Here is a 20,460-nt window from a genome sequence, read left to right on the forward strand (position 1 = left end):
CCCAGGAATGAGATTGCTGGGTCATGTGGCAGTTCTATTTCCAGTTTTTTAAGAAATCTCCACACTGTTCTCCATAGTGGCTGTACTAGTTTGCATTCCCACCAACAGTGTAAGAGGGTTCCCTTTCCTCCACACCCTCTCCAGCATTTATTGCTTGTAGACTTTTGGATAGCAGCCATTCTGACTGCCGTGTAATGGTACCTCATTGTGGTTTTTATTTGCATTTCTCTAATAATGAGTGATGTTGAGCATCTTTTCATGTGTTTGTTAGCCATCTGTATGTCTTCTTTGGAGAAATGTCTGTTTAGTTCTTTGGCCCATTTTTTGATTGGGTCATTTATTTTTCTGGAATTGAGCTTCAGGCGTTGCTTGTATATTTTTGAGGTCAATCCTTTGTCTGTTGCTTCCTTTGCTACTATTTTCTCCCATCCTGAAGGCTGTCTTTTCACCTTGCTTATAGTTTCCTTTGTTGTCCAAAAGCTTTTAAGTTTCATTAGGTCCCATTTGTTTAGTTTTGCTTTTATTTCCAATATTCTGGGAGGTGGGTCATAGAGGATCCTGCTGTGATTTATGTCCCAGAGTGTTTTGCCTATGTTCTCCTCTAGTTTTATAGTTTCTGGTCTTACATTTAGATCTTTAATCCATTTTGAGTTTATTTTTGTGTATGGTGTTAGAAAGTGTTCTAGTTTCATTCTTTTACAAGTGGTTGACCAGTTTTCCCAGCACCACTTGTTAAAGAGGTTGTCTTTTTTCCACTGTATATTCTTGCCTCCTTTGTCAAAGATAAGGTGTCCATAGGTACATGGATGTGTCTCTGGGCTTTATTTCTGTCTTTGTGCCAGTACCATACTGTCTTGATGACTGTGGCTTTGTAGTAGAGCCTGAAGTCAGGCAGGTTGATTCCTCCAGTTCCATTCTTTTTTCTCAAGATTGCTTTGGCTATTCGAGGTTTTTTGTATTTCCATACAAATTGTGAAATTATTTGTTCTAGTTCTGTGAAAAATACTGTTGGTAGCTTGATTGCTACCAACAGTAGCAATCTATAGATTGCTTTGGGTAGTATAGTCATTTTCACAATATTGGTTCTTCCAATCCATGAACACGGTGTATTTCTCCATCTGTTTGTGTCTTCTTTGATTTCTTTCATCAGTGTTTTATAGTTTTCTATGTATAGGTCTTTTGTTTCTTTAGGTAGATATACTCCTAAGTATTTTATTCTTTTTGTTGCAATGGTGAATGGTATTGTTTCCTTAATTTCTCTTTCTGTTTTCTCATTGTTAGTGTATAGGAATGCAAGGGAATTCTCTGTGTTAATTTTATATCCTGCAACTTTACTATATTCACTGATTAGCTAACCTAACTCTATACCTAAAGCAACTAGAGAAGGAAGACGTGAAGAACCCCAGGGTTAATAGAAGGAAAGAAATCTTAAAAATCAGGGCAGAAATAAATGCAAAAGAAACTAAAGAGACCATAGCAAAAATCAACAAAGCCAAAAGCTGGTTTTTTGAAAAGGTAAATAAAATTGACAAACCGTTAGCCAGACTCATCAAGAAACAAAGGGAGAAGAACCAAATCAACAAAATTGGAAATGAAAATGGAGAGATCACAACAGACAACACTGAAATACAAAGGGTCATAAGAGACTACTACCAGCAGCTATATGCCAATAAAATGGACAACTTGGAAGAAATGGACAAATTCTTAGAAAAGTATAACTTTCCAAAACTGAACCAGGAAGAAATAGAAGATCTTAACAGACCCATCACAAGCACAGAAATCAAAACTGTAGTCAGAAATCTTCCAGCAAACAAAAGCCCAGGACCAGATGGCTTCACAGCTGAATTCTACCAAAAATTTAGTGTAGAGCTAACAACACCTATGTTACTCAAACTCTTCCAGAAAATTGCAGAAGGAGGCAAACTTGCAAACTCATTCTATGAGGCCACTATCACCCTAATATCAAAACCAGACAAGGATGCCACAAAAAAAGAAAACTACAGGCCAATATCATTGATGAACATAAATGCAACAATCCTTAACAAAATTCTGGCAAACAGAATCCAACAACACATTAAAAAGATCATACATCATGACCAAGTGGGCTTTATCCCAGGGATGCAAGGATTCTTTAATATCCACAAATCAATCAATGTAATACACCACATTAACAAATTGAAAGATAAAAACCATATGATTATCTCAATAGATGCAGAAAAAGCCTTTGACAAAATTCAACATCCATTTATGATAAAAATTCTCCAGAAAGCAGGAATAGAAGGAACATACCTCAACATAATAAAAGCTATATATGACAATCCCACAGCAAATGTTATCCTCAATGGTGAAAAATTGAAAATATTTCCCTTAAAGTCAGGAACAAGACAAGGGTGCTCACTTTCACCACTACTATTCAACATAGTTTTGGAAGTGTTGGCCACAGCAATCAGAGCAGAAAGAGAAATAAAAGGAATCCAGATAGGAAAAGAAGAAGTAAAACTCTCACTCTGCAGATGACATGATCCTCTACATAGAAAACCCTAATGAACCTGTGTCTCTTGAGTGTCCTATATTGGCATGTGGATTCTTTACAACTAGCACCACTAGTTTCTCCAGTAAAAATGTAACCTATAAAAATTAACCTATAAAAGTCATCACAAGGAATCAAAATAGTTCATCTAAAAGAGTTTTCTACCTCAGAAAAGATTTATGGCATTCTGCTTCCAAAGAAAAAACCTTTTTTTCCCATTTATTTTTTTAATGGAAGGATAATTGCTTTTCAGAATTTTGTTGTTTTCTGTGAAACCTCAGCATGAATTTGCCATAGGTATACATATATCCCCTCCCTTCTGAACATTCCTCCCAGCTTCCTCCCCATTCCACTGCTCTAGGTTGATACAGAGCCCCTGTTTGAGTTTCCTGAGCCATTCAGGAAAAACCTTGCCAACTGATCAAATATAAGGTATTACCTAGCCTGGGTTACATGATACAGGACAGTTTTGAAATGAAACTTTTCACATTACTGTTTAATCAACAATAAGTATCAAGAAACTCAGTAAGAAACTCATGGGAATATTTCAAACTAAAACAATAACAGATATGGCACATTTGATATTGTCTGCCTAGATATGCATATCTATATGTGGAAAAGTTTTTTGTTTTGTTTATTCAATTTTATTTTGTGTGTACTGGCTACTTCAAAAATACAAGTTAAAAATACACACTGCATGGAAATAACATGGTAACTTGTTATGATGCATTTTTTATGCAGTCACATCTAAAATATTATGTTACTTTAACTTAGGAAACAACTATTTAAATGTTATTCTTTTTTGACCTTTATAATTTAGTGCAAAGATTCCAGTGTATCTGCTATAACTTTTTCAACCAATTTTTACCAAAAGCAATACAATTTTGTCTCCTTTATGATCCAAAGTTATTGAGGTACTGATCACATTTTGAAACTCTACAAACATAACCTATTCATCATGCTGCTGCTGCTGCTAAGTCGCTTCAGTTGGCTATACACTCATGCAATAAAATTTAAATTTATACACAAATTAATTAAATTCTGTTTAGCAAAAGAAAACACCAAGTAAAACTTTGAAACTGCAGGTCTAGTGTGACAGGGAGAAAAGAAAAGGTTCATCTAAACATGTGTATCTCTGTGTGTTTACATAAAAAGCTGCTTTTGTGACACAATCCCTTCCTCAAATCTATTCTCTCCTCTCTCCGTATGTTTCCATTCTCATTTTTACAAAATCATGTTTTTATCAAAAGTTCTCTTGCCTAAAAAATGTTGTCCCATTTCTAACTTGTTTCTTCACATTTAAATCTGAGCTAAGATAGAATAAGCAGGTATGGTGATGATAACTACTAGAGTTACCTTTCACAAGACCATAGTGATTTTAAACAAGAGTAGATATTTAGGGAAATTGATTCTCAAGACAAAATTGGTTGAATTAGCAAACCAGAGATAAGTTAACTACTTCACAACTAGTAACATATATCAAAATGGAACCCCAAAGAAACTGTCTATGCAGTTCTGAATTCAACTTTTTATAAAAATAAATCAACCCATAAATTTTAATCACTATAACATGATTACCTATAGATTTGATTTTTTTCAAAAAAATTTTATTGCTACTTAGAACTGATATAACTGGAAGGGCCCTTAACTGATAATGTTGCTTGGCCACCACATGAGGTAACTGAGTCCCACAGGAATCATTTGGTTTGCTAATGTTAAGAAGCTTTTTCATGGCATAATCTGGCTTAAAATCCATGTAACCCCACCGTCAAGGCTAATGTTTTTACACTTTATCACTAAATGCAATTAAGGATACTCAATCTTTTATAATAATGATTCAAATAGCCAATGTTTTAATATAATTTATAAGTTTTGAACCAAAGTGTAAAACTGTCAGATTAATAAATTAGTATTGCTTCAAACCTCTAAATTTGTGGTATTTACCACATCAATAGGATGAATCAAATAGCCAATATTTTAATATAATTTATAAGTTTTGAACCGAAGTGTAAAACTGTCAGATTAATAAATTAGTATTGTTTCAAACCTCTAAATTTGTGGTATTTACCACATCAATAGGAAATAAAACTATCAAATTCCATTTTCAATTTAAATAGGATATCACACATTGTATATGCTTGATTCACTTGTTATGTGCTCATTTAGAAGTCATATTATGCTCATGGTTGCAGAGAAAAACTCAGTTTGACGTTTTGAAGTTTCTGTCCAGCACAAGATACTTACTTCTTCCTTCTGAAAATAACCTTAATTTTATTCAGATATCCACCTCTTCCTCATACATGTGACACAAGAGAACTCCTTTCTGTTAACTCAAGGAATACTTATTATTGGTCTAAAAGTAATTTCATTTTGATTCTAGTTACTCTATCAGTAATATGAATGTTACCCAATGGAGCTCAGGGAAATGTTCTTATGTTAAATATTCTCATGAGTCCTTAAGTAAGCTGCATGTATAAAGTTCTTCTTTTGATCATTATCATAATTTCATATGATGTCAGGAAACGCTAATATTTTGAGCATTAATTTAAGGGCAATAAGGAGATGACAAGACATAAAAAAAGATACCTGGATTTAATAATTGTGGTAATAAAAAAATAAATCCCATATTTTGCTTCACTTTTGAACTTTTTTCTTAATGTTTTGTTACTATTTAAGCCATGTTGACTTCTGATTCTTATTCCTTGCAGTCAAAGAATATAACCAGTATTGCACTGGACTTGACTATAAAAATATATGCACTGTGGTCCTGAATTCTCAATTTAGTAGATGTATAGCTTTACTTGAAAATAGTTTCACATTTTTAAGGCTTAATTAGTTTAAAAAAAATCATTTGACAATTAATTGACATACTATATGTGAGTGTATTTTGACTGCAAAGTTACACACACTGGACTAGTAACAATAATAAATCCAACAAGTAACATGTATCACTATATTTCCTTTCTTCAACAATCTGCCCCTAACCAGTTTATTTAACTTTATATTTTACTATTGGTTGAGAAAATATCTTATGAAAAAAATCCAGTCTTGTCACTGCCTGCAAATAAACCATTATCACAGTTGTTTGAATTATGCTATTTTCTTTGCATGAAACAATCTCAGATCATACTGTACCTATGTAAATATCAACTGATTCAGTTAAGAAGACACCATGAAGATACAATTGGCTACCATGACCTACCCCATATTATTCCTCTCCCAAAGGAACAAATCTCAACAGTTATACATTTGATCCCTATCATTTATTTTCTTATGGCATTGTATCTATGTTGTTAAATCATTAGATGCATTATATCAAGGCATTTTAAGAAATTGCCATTCCTTAGTCTTTTGCTTATATTGTAAAGAAATTAGCCTCCAATTAAAATAAATGGATTTATATTAAAATAAAAAATAAAGGTAAAACACTTTAAATATTGAATTTATTAATGCTGTTTGCATATTTACATTACATATGTACCTTATAATCATGTCTATGTATTCAGAGTATCACTTTTGGAAGTGTTCTCACTTTTATTATTTTTGAAATATCCATCAAAGACATAAATATTCGACTCCTTTGAATGACCATCCATTTTACATATTTTTGTTGATGTATTTTTATATAAGGCTTGCACTTTTATAAATGCTATATTTCCAACTTGATTGTGGATCCTATGAGTATAAATACAATAGACTGCATCTTTTACAAATCACATTTCCTCATTCTGCAACTTGTACAAAGATTAATTTCTGAAAACACTCATGATATGATAAAATTGAGAACTTAAAAACCTCTCTGAGGTTTTAATAAGAATTGCTATACTAAGATTGGAAGTAAATTCACAAGTCTTATAAATATGTAAAATAATTATAATGTGTAGAATGAATGAATTTTTATTGGTAATACTGAATACTGTATCTCATTTGTTAATATTATTTGCTCTATAGTTGCAATGAAATTTTCTTTCTTGTATATATTGCATGATCTAAGAAATATATTTTGTCTTAGTTCTGGATGTGCATACACATAAAAGAAATGCCTTTTTGGCTGTATGATAATTAGCTGTTGATTTTTGTAAACTGGGTGCCCACAAAGTCCTAGATACAAAATAACTTGTGTGACTCAGTTCAGTTTAGTTCAGTCGCTCAGTCATCTCTGATTCTTTGTGACCCCATGAACCGCAGCACACCAGGCCTCCCTGTCCATCACCAGCTCCCAGAGTTTACCCAAAGTCATGTCCATTGAGTCGGTGATGTCATCTAACCATCTCATCCTCTGTCGTCCCCTTCTCCTCCTGCCTTCAATCTTTCCCAACATCAGGGTCTTTTCAAATGAGTCACTCTTCGCATCAGGTGGCCAAAATATTGGAGTTTCAGTTTCAACATCAGTCCTTCCAGTGAACATTAAGGACTGATTTCCTTTAGGATGGACTGGTTGGATCTCCTTGCAGTCCAAGGGACTCTCAAGAGTCTTCTCCAACACCACAGTTCAAAAGCATCAATTCTTCGGCCCTCAACTATCTTTATAATTCAACTATCACATCCATACATGATTACTGGAAAACCATAGCGTTGACTAGATGGACCTTTGTTGGCAAAGTAATGTCTCTGCTTTTTAATATGCTGTCTAGGTTGGTCATAACTTTCCTTCCAAGGAATTAGCATCTTTTAATATCATGGCTGCAGTCACCATCTGCAGTGATTTTGGAGCCCAGAAAAATAAAGTCAGCCACTGTTTCCACTGTTTCCCCATCTATTTACCATGAAGTGATGAGACCAGGTGGCATGATCTTAGTTTTCTGAATGTTGACCTTTAAGCCAACTTTTTCACTCTCCTCTTTCACTTTCATCAAGAGGCTTTTTAGTTCCTCTTCACTTTCTGCCATAAGGGTGGTGTCATCTGCACATCTGAGGTTATTGATATTTCTCCTGGCAATCTTGATTCTAGCTTGTGCTTCATCCAGCCCAGCGTTTCTCATGATGTACTCTGCATATAAGTTAAATAAGCAGGGTGACAATATACAGCCTCGACGTGCTCCTTTTCCTATTTGGAACCAGTCTGTTGTCCCATGTCCAGTTCTAACTGTTGCTTCCTGACCTGCATACAGGTTTCTCAAGAGGCAGGTCAGGTGCTCTGGTATTCCCATCTCTTTCAGAATTTTCCACAGTTTATTGTGATCCACCCAGTCAGAGGCTTTGGCATAGTCAATAAAGCATAAATAGATATGTTTCTGAAACTCTCTTGCTTTTTCAATGATCCAGCGAATGTTGGCAATTTGATCTCTGGTTCCTCTGCCTTTTCTAAAACCAGCTTGAACATCTGAAAGTTCACAATTCACGTATTGTGAAGCCTGGCTTGGAGAATTTTGAGCATTACTTTACTAGCATGTGAGATGAGTGCAATTGTGTGGTAGTTTGAGCATTCTTTGGCATTGCCTTTCTTAGGGATTGGAATGAAAACTGACCTTTTCCAGTCTTGTGGCCACTGCAGAGTCTTCCAAATTTGCTAACATATTGAGTACAGCACTTTCACAGCATCATCCCTTAGGATTTGAAATAGCTCAACTGGAATTCCATCACCTCCACTAGCTTTGTTCATAGTGATGCTTCCTAAGGCCCACTTGACTTCACATGACTAAGAGAAGAAGATATTTCTCAGATCCTCTCACAAAAATATGAGTACTTAAATATTTTATGTCAAGCATAAGACATACATTTCATTATTTTATTCAAGTCCTACTTGCCTTCTTTCCTCCTCTCAGATAAGAATGTCCTAAGGTTCAGTATTACTTTATTTCAGCTTTACTTGTTCTGGAAGAGCAAGAATTTATTTTTACCCTATTATGTTTTTCTTTTCTTTTTCTCTGTTTTTCTCTTAATAACACATTTTTCAGTTACTGTAAAACAAAGCAAACTAAACGAAAACCCCAAAACCTACATGCACAGACAAGTGCATGTAGTCACTTGTCTGCATATATACAAGTCAAGCTTCATATATACAAATAATAATTAAGAAGAATAAGACTATATGTATTTTCAAATATTTTTTATGAAAATTTTTTTAAAATAGTATGGAGAATCAAATAGATATTTCTCAGTTGAATTTAGAGAAAGAAGTTGAAATATTATCAAGCAGTTGAGTTAGTTAAGTGGGCTTTTGAAGATACTGATTAGCAAATAGTACAGATGTCTCAGAATGATCATATCTCTATAATATTATACTCATATGTATGTAATATGACCAATGTGACATTGGCTTTTAGTAATTCAGCTTTCTAAGTGATCTATTCATGCAAATTATTTCACTTGTAAGAGAGAAAAAAATAGAGCATATTGTCATAAATATAACATTTTCTAGCTCAAAATAAAGTCACAACTATCAAAAATGAGGCAAGCTTAATATTTTAAATGAGAAGAAATAAGTTGATGTTATTTATTTCATTGCCATTGATTTTATTGTTTGTTTTAAAAAGACAAAAACATGCATCAGTAATAACAATGAGAAAACTATTGACAGATAACCAAAGTGGAATGTAGCAAGTGCATTTACAGTACTCTGAGACTTCCCTGAGTAAGGGATATTTAAGCTGGGATTTTAAGGATGACAAATAAAAGGAAATAATTGGATATTAAAGTTTTTCAGGTTTTTGAAAGTACATGGAATTTTGGAAATTATGACCTAAGCAGTGTTACATCCTGGCAGAAACAGGTTGAAATGGTTGGAATTAATTTATGTAGGAGTCCTGTGTGTTAGTCATTCAGTCATGTCTGACTCTTTTTGACCCCACGGACTATAGCTCATCAGGCTCCTCTGTCCATGGAATTCTCCAGGCAAGAATACTGAAGTGGATAGCCATTCCCTTCTTCAGGGGATTTTCCCAATCCAGGAATCAAACCCAAGTCTCTTGCATTGCAGGCAGATTCTTTACCATCTCAGCCACCAGGGAAGCCCATAGGAGTCTTGTATATACGAAATTTGGGGCTTCAAATTGCTGATTTTTTTGTTTTCATTTTTAATATTGCTACATTATTATAAGGACACACCTTTCAGAGCACTAACTCTGACAGCCTTAAGAAAAACAGAAATTTGGTGTAGTAAAGTTCTTATTTAATTGATAGGTCAAACATTCCATAAATAAGATAGTGGTTTTTAAAACTTTAAATGTGACCGAGAGTATAAAAATATTCATGTACCCACACACATATAAATAAAAAAATCCTTGCTGTATTTAATGTGAGGTGATATTTTATACTAATTCTATTTTATTAACATTTTAATAGATAATACAATTATAATCAAATAAATTGATTTAACAGCCAATTAATGACCTATAACCCACAGTTTTAAAAATATTGGCAAATGGGTGAGATTCTGAATTTAAATATACTGATAGGAGGGAAGATTTCTAAGTACAATTGACATAAGAATAGTAACATTCATTGAGTACTTATTAGTTGCCAAGTTTATTTTATAAATTAGCTATTTCAAACTTACAAAATTCCCAGCAGATAGTTGAAATTTACATCCAGTTTTACAGATATTATATTGGTTATGTGAATATGGTTACAACCTTTAAGGTTCAACTTAAATTTTATGTGTTCCATAAAGGGCTGAGTAATTCAGCCCTTTAATTTTTCCTCTGAATTTCTATATGTTTTTACTTTTAAAAGTGGACCATATCTTCTTTCTTTGTGCCCTGTAGTACCTAATACATATATGATCATAGAGTAAGTACTTTGCATTTTTAAACTAATTTCTTTCATAGTTAATATTGTGATTCCTTGTAATATTTATCCACTAGACAAAAGATTTCATGTTTTTGCATTACTGTCCAAGATTTTCATTTGCCTTTCCCAATCGCTTGAAAATAGAATCATGAAATACTTTTTGAGCATAAAATCATTTTTTGAATATAAAATTAAATCACAGTAGAATATAAATATAGATAAAATATATGATCAAGGCAAATATATTAACATGCACCCCCATATAAGACATGCTTTTCCTAACCCCAGAAAAAGATGAGCAATACTCAACCCCCATTGTACATTTTGCTTCTTTAGCAGCTTTCTTTCAGGTAAAAATCAATTTTCTTTCCTTTCCTTTCACTCTGAGATTGTTTTGCATATATAAACTCATCCAATATTTTGTAATTTGATTTATCCAGTTTTCTCTTTATCTGTTGTTATCTCTTCTTTTTGAGGGAGAGAGATCCTGGGTTTTGTGGAAATACCTCAGTATGCCTCTCTCTGAAATTAAAGTAAATACATGAATTATAAAAATGCTTTATTTTTGGTTGGTAGCATGGCATGGAGTTAAATATCAGGACATAAAGACAAAGACATCCTATGGCTCTTCTTAAGTTTAACCTTGACTATGACTACATATTTTGGTTTGAAGTACATATAGTCCTGCTCATTTAGTATAATTTCAAATAAAAATAAGATATCACTTTTAAAATACAACAGAAATGTCTTAGGTTTTTATTCTTACAGATTACTTAGCTTATGTTTCTTCCCTGAAAGAACACATAGTTAAGAAATAATCACATATTTGATTTAAGTGAAATGTACAAGAAAAGTTTAATTAGACAAAAAATAAACTATATTTGTGTTTAAAACATATACACATGAGGGAATACTGTAAGAAAGAGGTAGAGGTTACAAATATCTAAAGTCCAGATAAGATTTTTGTAGAGAGCTTATTGCAGATACAGTTGAATTCCAGTGAGCCCAGGTCCTTTTTTTTTTTTTTTTTAACCCAGGTCCTTAAATGTATAAAATTGCTTCTGACAATTAAGGTCTCCCAGACTGCCAACATCTTCAGCAAAATGCTGGCTTAGTTTCAAGGGAACTGTCTACTGAAAGTATCCTTTCTGGCGCTGCTTTTTTAATCTGTATGGGTTTTGAAGAAGGCAGTCACTTTGAATATAGGTCTAACAGTTTTAGGTTACCAAAGAGGAAATCTCAAGATAATCAATTCAAGGACTCAGAGCCCTTGTTGTTTACTGGGCACCCCAAGGAAGGTTCAGAAGATTGTGTAATTAACTACAAATCGTCCAAAGGTTTTCTCTTGAGTAATTCTGTATTGCCTTAATGCTTTTATTCACTATACTTGCTTAAAATGTATTTAGATAGAATTATATACACATTATATTTAGTATGGGTGTGAAGAATATTATTCTTTCAATTTCAACTTAACTCAAAATGGAGGATTTGTGAAGTCCATTACCAAACACACTTTATTAAAAGTTATTCCAGGGTAACATCACATGGTCAATATTATACAGAGAATAGTATGAAATGCATAAGCATTATTATTAATAGAACCATATTGGGCTTTCAAAACCTAGCATCTAGTAAGATCCTCTAAGAGTAGTTTCAGGCCCATAGCTATTTAACATATTTATTAATAATCTGGATAGAATGCTAAGATACATATGATTCAAAATTAAGAGGAGAAGAAAGTAATACACTTGAAAATTTAAGATTCAGTAAGATCTGGAGAGATTAAAAGAACAAGCAAAGGGTACTAAGCTTCACCATATGCATTAGTAAAGGGACAAGAAAACATTTTAAATTATGTTAGAGAAATTTGCATTAAGATGTTCTAGCTAAGCAATATTCAATATGATATAATTGAATTATGTACTTATGCACATTATTAAAGTGGCATTTACATACCAGTGCCAAAATGAGGGAGCTTTCCTGGTGACTCAGACAGCAAACAAAATCTGCCTGTAATGCAGGGGACCCAGGTTCAATCCCTGCACCAGGAAGATGCCCTGGAGAAGGGAATGGATACCTACTCAGTATTTTTGCCTGGAAAGGCACTATGCATTCAGATTTTAAAAAATATTAGACTCATTGCCAAAAAGAACTACAGACAAAAGGCACATTGAAAATTATTCAAGAATTGTATCTACAACCAGAGTCACAAACATAAATCATAGAGCAGAATTAAACCATACCTGGGGCACTGTTCTCTTGTTCTCTACTAAGAACATATACACAGTCTGGAAAACATATATATATAATAACCAAAGAGAAGTCATAAAATAAATCATACAGTAAAAAGTTCAATGGTGAAATGAGAATGATGAAAAAATGAGAGATTGTGATGAATAGAAAGCAGTTATTAAGAAAAAATGCCTTTAATCAATACACACAATTTTCTGAACTACTTAATGTAGGTAAAACAAAGAAATTACAATTTTTGATGTATTTTGAAATCAATAATATCTTAAATGTTTTAGACTTCAAGAAATGTTTGTGTATAGTTATTCAGATAGGTTATTTCCAGTTATTCAGATAGATTATTTCCTATTAATTCTTTGATATCTTGTGTTAGCTACTCCTTAGGTTGTTGCAGTGAACTCACTGTAGGAATTTTAATTTTGAAATTTTCTTTTAGGAATCCCCATTAATATATTTAATTTTGATTTTTTCATAATTTTTCTGCAATTGCACATGGTTTTATTTTGTCAAAGAAATTTAAGAAAGAGAATAGAAAAATCAAGGCTGGAAAATAAGGACAATTCATTATAAACTCACAGAAATAGAAGTCTACATTATTTTCACATATAAGATGATATAAACAGCGAACACGTAGACAACTTACAGAAAAAAATGAATGTTGCTGTCTAATGATGTCTAATAGAAGTGGTTCAGTTCAGTTCTGTTCAGTCGCTCAGTCGTGTCTGACTCTTTGCAACCCCATGAATCGGAGCACGCCAGGCCTCCCTGTCCATCACCAACTCCCAGAGTTTACTCAAACCCATGTCCATTGAGTCGGTGATGCCATCCAGCATTCTCACCCTCTGTCGTCCCCTTCTCCACCTGTCCCCAATCCCTCCCAGCATGAGGGTCTTTTCCAATGAGTCAGTGCTTCTCATGAGGTGGCCCAAGTATTGGAGTTTCAGCTTCAGCATCAGTCCTTCCAATGAACAGCCAGGACTGATCTCCATCAGGATGGACTGGTTGGATCTCCTTGCAGTCCAAGGGACTCTCAAGAGTCTTCTCCAACACCACAGTTCAAAAGCTTCAATTTTTCAGCGCTCAGCTTTCTTCACAGTCCAACTCTCACATCCATACATGACCACTGGAAAAACCATAGCGTTGACTAGATGGACCTTTGTTGGCAAAGTAATGTCTCTGCTTTTTAATATGCTATCTTGGTTGGTCATAACTTTCCTTCCAAGGAGTAAGCGTCTTTTAATTTCATTGCTACAATCACCATCTGCAGTGAGTTTGAAGCCCAAAAAAATAAAGTCTGACACTCTTTCCACTGTCTCCCCATCTATTTCCCATGAAGTGATGGGACCAGATGCCATGATCTTAGTTTTCTGAATGCTGAGCTTTAAGCCAACTTTTTCACTCTCCTCTTTCACTTTCATCAAGAGGCTTTTTAGTTCCTCTTCACTGGTTATGATTCACTAAATGTTAGGAATTATATAAGCATGCAATGAGAATATTCAGGGCTAATTAGGCACAGAGAATCTTAGTGGGTGATTAGAAAGTCAATCTGAGGTATAAATTATTTTAACAAGATGAAGAGGAATATAACTGAAATTAATATAAATAGAGATTTCTAGTCAATGGAAAAATTTGGTAGGTGTAGCCATATTGAGGTGTAATTACAAGATTTTACTAACCATGTTTTCCATGTTTTCTATTTACCATCTATAAAAAATGAGAAAGAATAAAATATGGTGTTTTAGTTATTTGTTGAGTTTTAAATAGCAGCTATTTTTTTAAAAGGACTGCTATAATCAGGATGACTAAAATGCTCCCCAGGTGGCTAAAGGTCTTCCCAGGCTCCTTCCCAATACAGGAGCCGCAAGAGACACAGGCTTGATCCTGAGACCAAGAAGCTCCCCCTGGAGTAAGAAATGGCAACCCACCCAGTTTTCTTGCCTGGAAAATTCCGTAGGCAGAGCAGCCTGGCAGGGCACAGTCCATAGAGTTGTGAAATACTCGGACACGACTTGGTGACTGAGCACACACACAGAACCTTTTCTTTTTTTCATAATCATGATACTCAACAACTTTTATTGTGTTGCTTAAAAAGTTTTTTAAGTTCTTTTGCACACAGTGGAATACATTGGCATGCAGAAAATGAGAGACATTTAAGATGAAACAGTTAACACAGACCTGAGAATGGCTTGGGGATTAGTGAGGAGGTTCTGTTTCATGTTAGTGATGCGTTACAGTCTCCAATTTAAGTGGGTTAGTTGTATTGAGTGATGCTTCTATAGAAAGGTTATAATAACCTGGGACAACAGGTGAAACTCAGGAATTTATCTGTAATTGAAAAATGAGGAGTAAAGGCAAGCATTTCATTTGGAAATTAACTCAATGGCTAAAACTTTAAGTGAAATATGTTTACAAAGTTACACTGGATTTATCATCTAACAATATGAATACAGCCACATAGCACTCAGGACAATTTCTGATGCTTCACATCCAATCTCCAATAAATTATCTTATGTAATAATTACAATTTTTATTAATTACTTTAAGAGCTGCAATTTTTACCTTTCCCGTGCAGAGTTTTCTAATGTGTGTTCTCTCATTCTGTGACAATTATATTTCCTTGAAACCCAATCGTTTATACTTTTTCTGTCATAATGTAACTTTTTCTCCACTTATCACTGTATTTCCTCCTTTTCTGGGTGTTTGCTAGAATTGATGCATTAATTTGCAATTTATTAAAATAACTTTTAAATTTATTCTACCTAAGCTCCTACCCACCTATTAAATTTGAGAAAAATATTATTACCAAATACAAAAATCCTGCCTGCTCCATGGTATCTGATTTCAGTTAAGTTCAGTCACTCAGACTCTTTGCAACCCCATGGACTGCAGCATGCCAGGCATTCCTGTCCATCACCACCTTCCAGAGTTTACTCAAATTCATGTCCATTGAGTCAGTGATGCCATCCAACCATCTCATGCTCTGTCTTCCCCTTCTCCTCCCGCCTTCAATATTTCCCAGCATCAAGGTCTTTTCAAATGAGTCAGTTCTTCGCATCAGGTGGCCAATGCGAAGTTTTGGAGTTTCAGCTTCAGCATCAGTCCTTCCAATGAATATCAGGACTGACTTCCTTTAGGATGGACTGTTTGGATCTCCTTGCAGGTATCTGATTTAAAAAGTTGTAATTATGCTTCTTATAATACCACTAAAATAGAACAAAATAATATGTCCTAATCTTATTAAAATCTAAGTAATTTTTTAGTGACATTTTAATTTTTAAAAACTTTTTTTTTCTGCACACATATATGTGGGGTGTTAGTTCACCCATCAAGAATCAAACCCACATCCCTTGCAGTGGAAGTGCAGAGTCTTAATTACTGGACTGCCAGAGAAGTCCCTAGTGACATTTTCTTACCTCATATTATTTGTGGCTATTATTCAACAAAACAGAACTTGGCTTTATTGCTATTTTTATTGCTTAATCAAAGAACATATCATTATATATGATATTATGCATTCTAAGAGAAAAATTTCTTTTTTTAATTTATTTATTTTAATTGGAGGATAATTACTTTACAATATTGTGGTGGTTTTTGCCATACATCAACATGAGAAAATTTCTGTTAAACTAGACATGTTCTCAGGTGGCTCAGTGGTAAAGCATCTGCCTGCCAATGCAGAAGACACAGGAGATGCCGGTTCAACCCTTGGGTCAGGAAGATCCTTGGAGAAGGGATAGCAACCCACTCCAATGTTCTTACCTGGAATGGCCCATGGACAGAGGAGCCTGGTGAACTATAGTCCATGGGATCTCAAAGAATCAGCCAGGACTGAGTGACTAAGCATGCATGCATATTTTATACATATTTTGAATTTTTAAGATTTTTTTAAATTAAGGCTCTATATAATTACATTGCTATAGCAATGATACTGGATTTTTCAAAATTCCAAATTTATAAGATACTGAATGCTAATTTTTAAAATTCCAATAGTCATGTATGGGTGTGAGAGTTGGACCATAAAGAAGGCTGAGTGCCAAAGAATTGATGCTTTTGAACTGTGGTGTTGAAGAAGACTCTTAAGAGTCCCTTGGACTGCTAGGAGATCGAACCAGTCAATCCTAAAAGAAATCAATCCTGAATATTCATTGGATGGACTAATGCTGAAGCTGAAACTCCAATCCTTTGGCCACCTGATGTGAAGAACTGACTCATTAGAAAAGACCCTGATGCTGGGAAAGATTGAAGGCAAAGGAGAAGGAGGCAGCAAAGAATGAGATGATTAGATAGCAGCATCAATGACTCAAAGGACATCATTTGAGCAAACTCCAGGAGATAGTGGAGGACAAAGGAAGCTGGTTTGTTGCAATCTATCTGGTTTGTCAGGGTTTTAGAGTATTGGATGTGACCTAACAGCTGAACTACAACAATATTAATATATTTAATTCATTTGAGTTTATTTACATATATGGTATGAGAAAGTAATCCAGTCTGATGTCTCGAATGTAGCTGTACAGTTTCCCAACACCATTTAATGAAGAACCTTTTATTTTTTCTTCATTGTATAATCTTGTCTCCTTTGTCCTAGATATGTTGTTGTTCAGTTGCTCAGTTGTGTCTTACTCTTTGTGGACCCATGGACTACCTCACACCAGGTCTCCCTATCCCTCACTATCTCCTGGAGTTTGCTCAAACTCATGTCCGTTGAGCTCTGGTTTTGTTTATGGGCTCTCTATTTTATTTCATCGATCTACATGTTTGTTTTTGTGCTGATGGTAGTGCTATTTTGATTATTATGCTTTGTAGTATACTTTGAAATCAGAGGGTATAATTCTTCCAACTTTATTCTTCCTTATCCAGATTGTTTGGGTATGTAGGATCTTTTGTGGTTCCATGCATGCACATTTTATAATGATTTCTTTCAGTTCTGTGATAAATACCTTCAGTATTTGGGAAAGGATTGCATTTAATCTATAGATTGCCAGGTTAGTATGGTCATTTCAATAATAATTTTTCCATTCTGTTAGAGTTACATGTTTTTCAATTTGTTTTTATCATCTTCAATTCTTTTCATGTAAGTCTCAGAGTTTTCCGAGTCCAAGTCTTCTACTTCCTTGCTTAGATTTATTCCTTGGTTAGATTTATTTATTTATTTATTCCTTCCTTGCTTAGATTTATTCTTTTTGATGCAATTATAAATGGGATTTTTTCTTCATTTTTCATTTTTATATTTTTATTAGTGTATGAAAAGGCAACAGAGTCTATATAGTAATTTTTTTATTTTGCAAAATTATTGAAATTGCATATGACTCAAATTATTTTTGATGGAATCTTTGGAATTTTCATGTATCAGTTCAGTTCAGTTCATTTCAGTTACTCAGTCACGTACAACTCTTTGTGACCCCATGTACTGCAGCATGCCAGGCTTCCCTGTCCATCACCAACTCCCAGAGCTTGCTCAAACTCACATCCATCAAGTCAGTGATGACATCCAGCCATCTCACACTCTGTCATGCCCTTCTCTTCCTGCTTTCAATCTTTCCCAGAATCAGGGTCTTTTCTAATGAGTTAATTCTTCGCATCAGGTAGCCAAAGGATTGGAGCTTCAGCATCAACATCAGTCCTTCCAATGAACACTCAGGACTGATTTCCTTTAGAATGGACTGGTTGGATCTCTATGCAGTCCAAGGGACTCTCAAGAGTCTTCTCCAACACCACAGTTCAAAAGCATCAATTATTCAGTGTTCAGCTTTCTTTATGATCCAACTCTCACATCCATACATGCCTACTGGAGAAACCAGAGCTTTGACTAGATGGACTTTTGTCGGCAAAGTAATGTCTCTGCTTTTTAATATGCTATCTAGGTTTGTCATATTTTTTCCTTCAAGGAGGAAGTGTCTTTTAAATTCATGGCTGCAGTCAAAGTTCACAGTGATTTTGGAGCCCAGAAAAATAAAATCTGCCACTGTTTCCACCTCATCCCCATAATTTTGCCATGAAGTGATGGGACCAAATGCCATGATCTTAGTTTTTTGAATGTTGGGTTTTAAGCCAGCTTTTTCAGTTTCCTCTTTCACCCTCGCTGAGAGACTCTTTATTTCCTCTCTGCTTTCTACTATTAAAGTGGTATCATCTGCATATCTGAGGTTGTCGATCTTGATTCCAGCTTGTGATTCATTCAGCCTGGCCTTTCACATCATGTACTCTGCACAGAAATTAAATAAACATGGTGACAATATACAGCCTTGATATACAACTTTCCAAATTATGAACCAGTCTGTTTTTCTATATCTGGTTCTAACTGTTGCTTCTTGACCCACATGCAATTTTCTCAGGAGACAGGTAAATTGGTATGATATTCCCAATCCCTTAAGAATTTTCCACATTATTGTGATCCACACAAAGTCTGTAGTATAGCCAATGAAAGAGAAATAGATTTTTGTGGAAGAATTCCTTTGCTTTTTCTATCATCCAATAGTTGTTGACAATTTGATCTCTGGTTCCTCTGCCTTTTCTGAATCTAGTTTGTACATCTGGAAGTTCTTAGTTTATATATTGTTGAAGCCTAACTTGAAGTATTTTGAACATTACCTTGCTAGCAATGAGATGAGTGCAACTGTATGGTAGTATAAACAATCTTTGGTTTTGCCTTTCTTTCAGATTGTAATGAAAACTGAACTTTTCCTGTCCTGTGGTCACTGCTGAGTTTTCCAAATTTGTTGACATATTGAGTGCAGCACTTTAATAGCATCATCTTTTAGAATTTTAAGTAGCTTAGATGGAATTCCATCACCTTCACTAGCTTTGTTCATAGTAATGCTTCCTAAGGCCCACTTGACTTCACTCTTCAAGATGTCTGGCTCTAGGTGAGTGACTATTACATTGTGGTTGTCCTAGTTATTAAGATTTTTTTGTATAGGTCTGGTGTTTATAAGGCCTTTATTATGTTGAGATAGCTTCTCTCCATGCCCTCTTGTTTGAGAGTTTTAAAGCACATGTTGATGTTAAATCACATCCATAGATTTTTCTCCATCAATTGAGGTAATGATATGATTTTTATTTTTCACTTTTTACTATCACTTATCACATTGATTGATTTACAGATGTTGAGCCATTTTGTATCATTAGAAAAAAAGTCTCATTTGGTCATGGTGTATTTTATTGTACTTTTGAATTTGGTTTGCTAATATTTTGTTGAGAATAGTTTATCTATGTTCCTTAGTTATGTCAGCCTATAACTTCCTTTATTGTGGTGTTTTTGCCTGATTTTGTTGTCAGCATGATGCCAGACTAATAGAATGAGTTTAGAAGCCTTCTTTCCTTGTGAAGTATTTGAAATACTTTGATAAAAATAGTTGTTAACTGTTCTATAAATTGTTTGGTAGAATTTATCTATGATGCCTACTGGTCCTGTGTTTTTCCCTTTGGGAACCTTTAAATTACTAAATCAGTTTTTTTTTAATAGTAATTTCTCTGTTCACATATTTTATTTCTTCTTAATTAAGTCTGAGAGATTGTACATTTCTAGAACTTTAGTCATTGTTCTAGCTTGCCCAACTTTTTTGTGTGTATAATGGTTTGCACTTTTCTTATGATCTTTTGTATTTTTATGGTGTTGTTGGTAACTTCTCTGTTTCATTTCTGATTTTATTTATTTAGGCACTCTCTCTTTTTTCTGGTTTACTCTCTGAAGGTTTATCAATTTTCTTTATCCTTTCAAAGATATAGATCTTAATTACATTGATCTTTGCTATTGTTACTTAAAAAACTTTTTTTATTTTATATTCTATTACTTTACACTCGATCTTTGTCAGTTGTTTCCTTCCACTCATTTGGGTTTTCTTCCCAAAGAAAAAATTTCTATTTTTTTTAATGTAAGGTTATTTGAACTTTTTTCTTTCTTCCAGAGTTTAACTTGTATAGCCACAAACTTCCCTCTTTGAAATGATTTT

The sequence above is a fragment of the Cervus canadensis genome, chromosome 9 (assembly GCF_019320065.1).
Source record: "Cervus canadensis isolate Bull #8, Minnesota chromosome 9, ASM1932006v1, whole genome shotgun sequence".
Classification (NCBI taxonomy): Eukaryota; Metazoa; Chordata; class Mammalia; order Artiodactyla; family Cervidae; genus Cervus; species Cervus canadensis.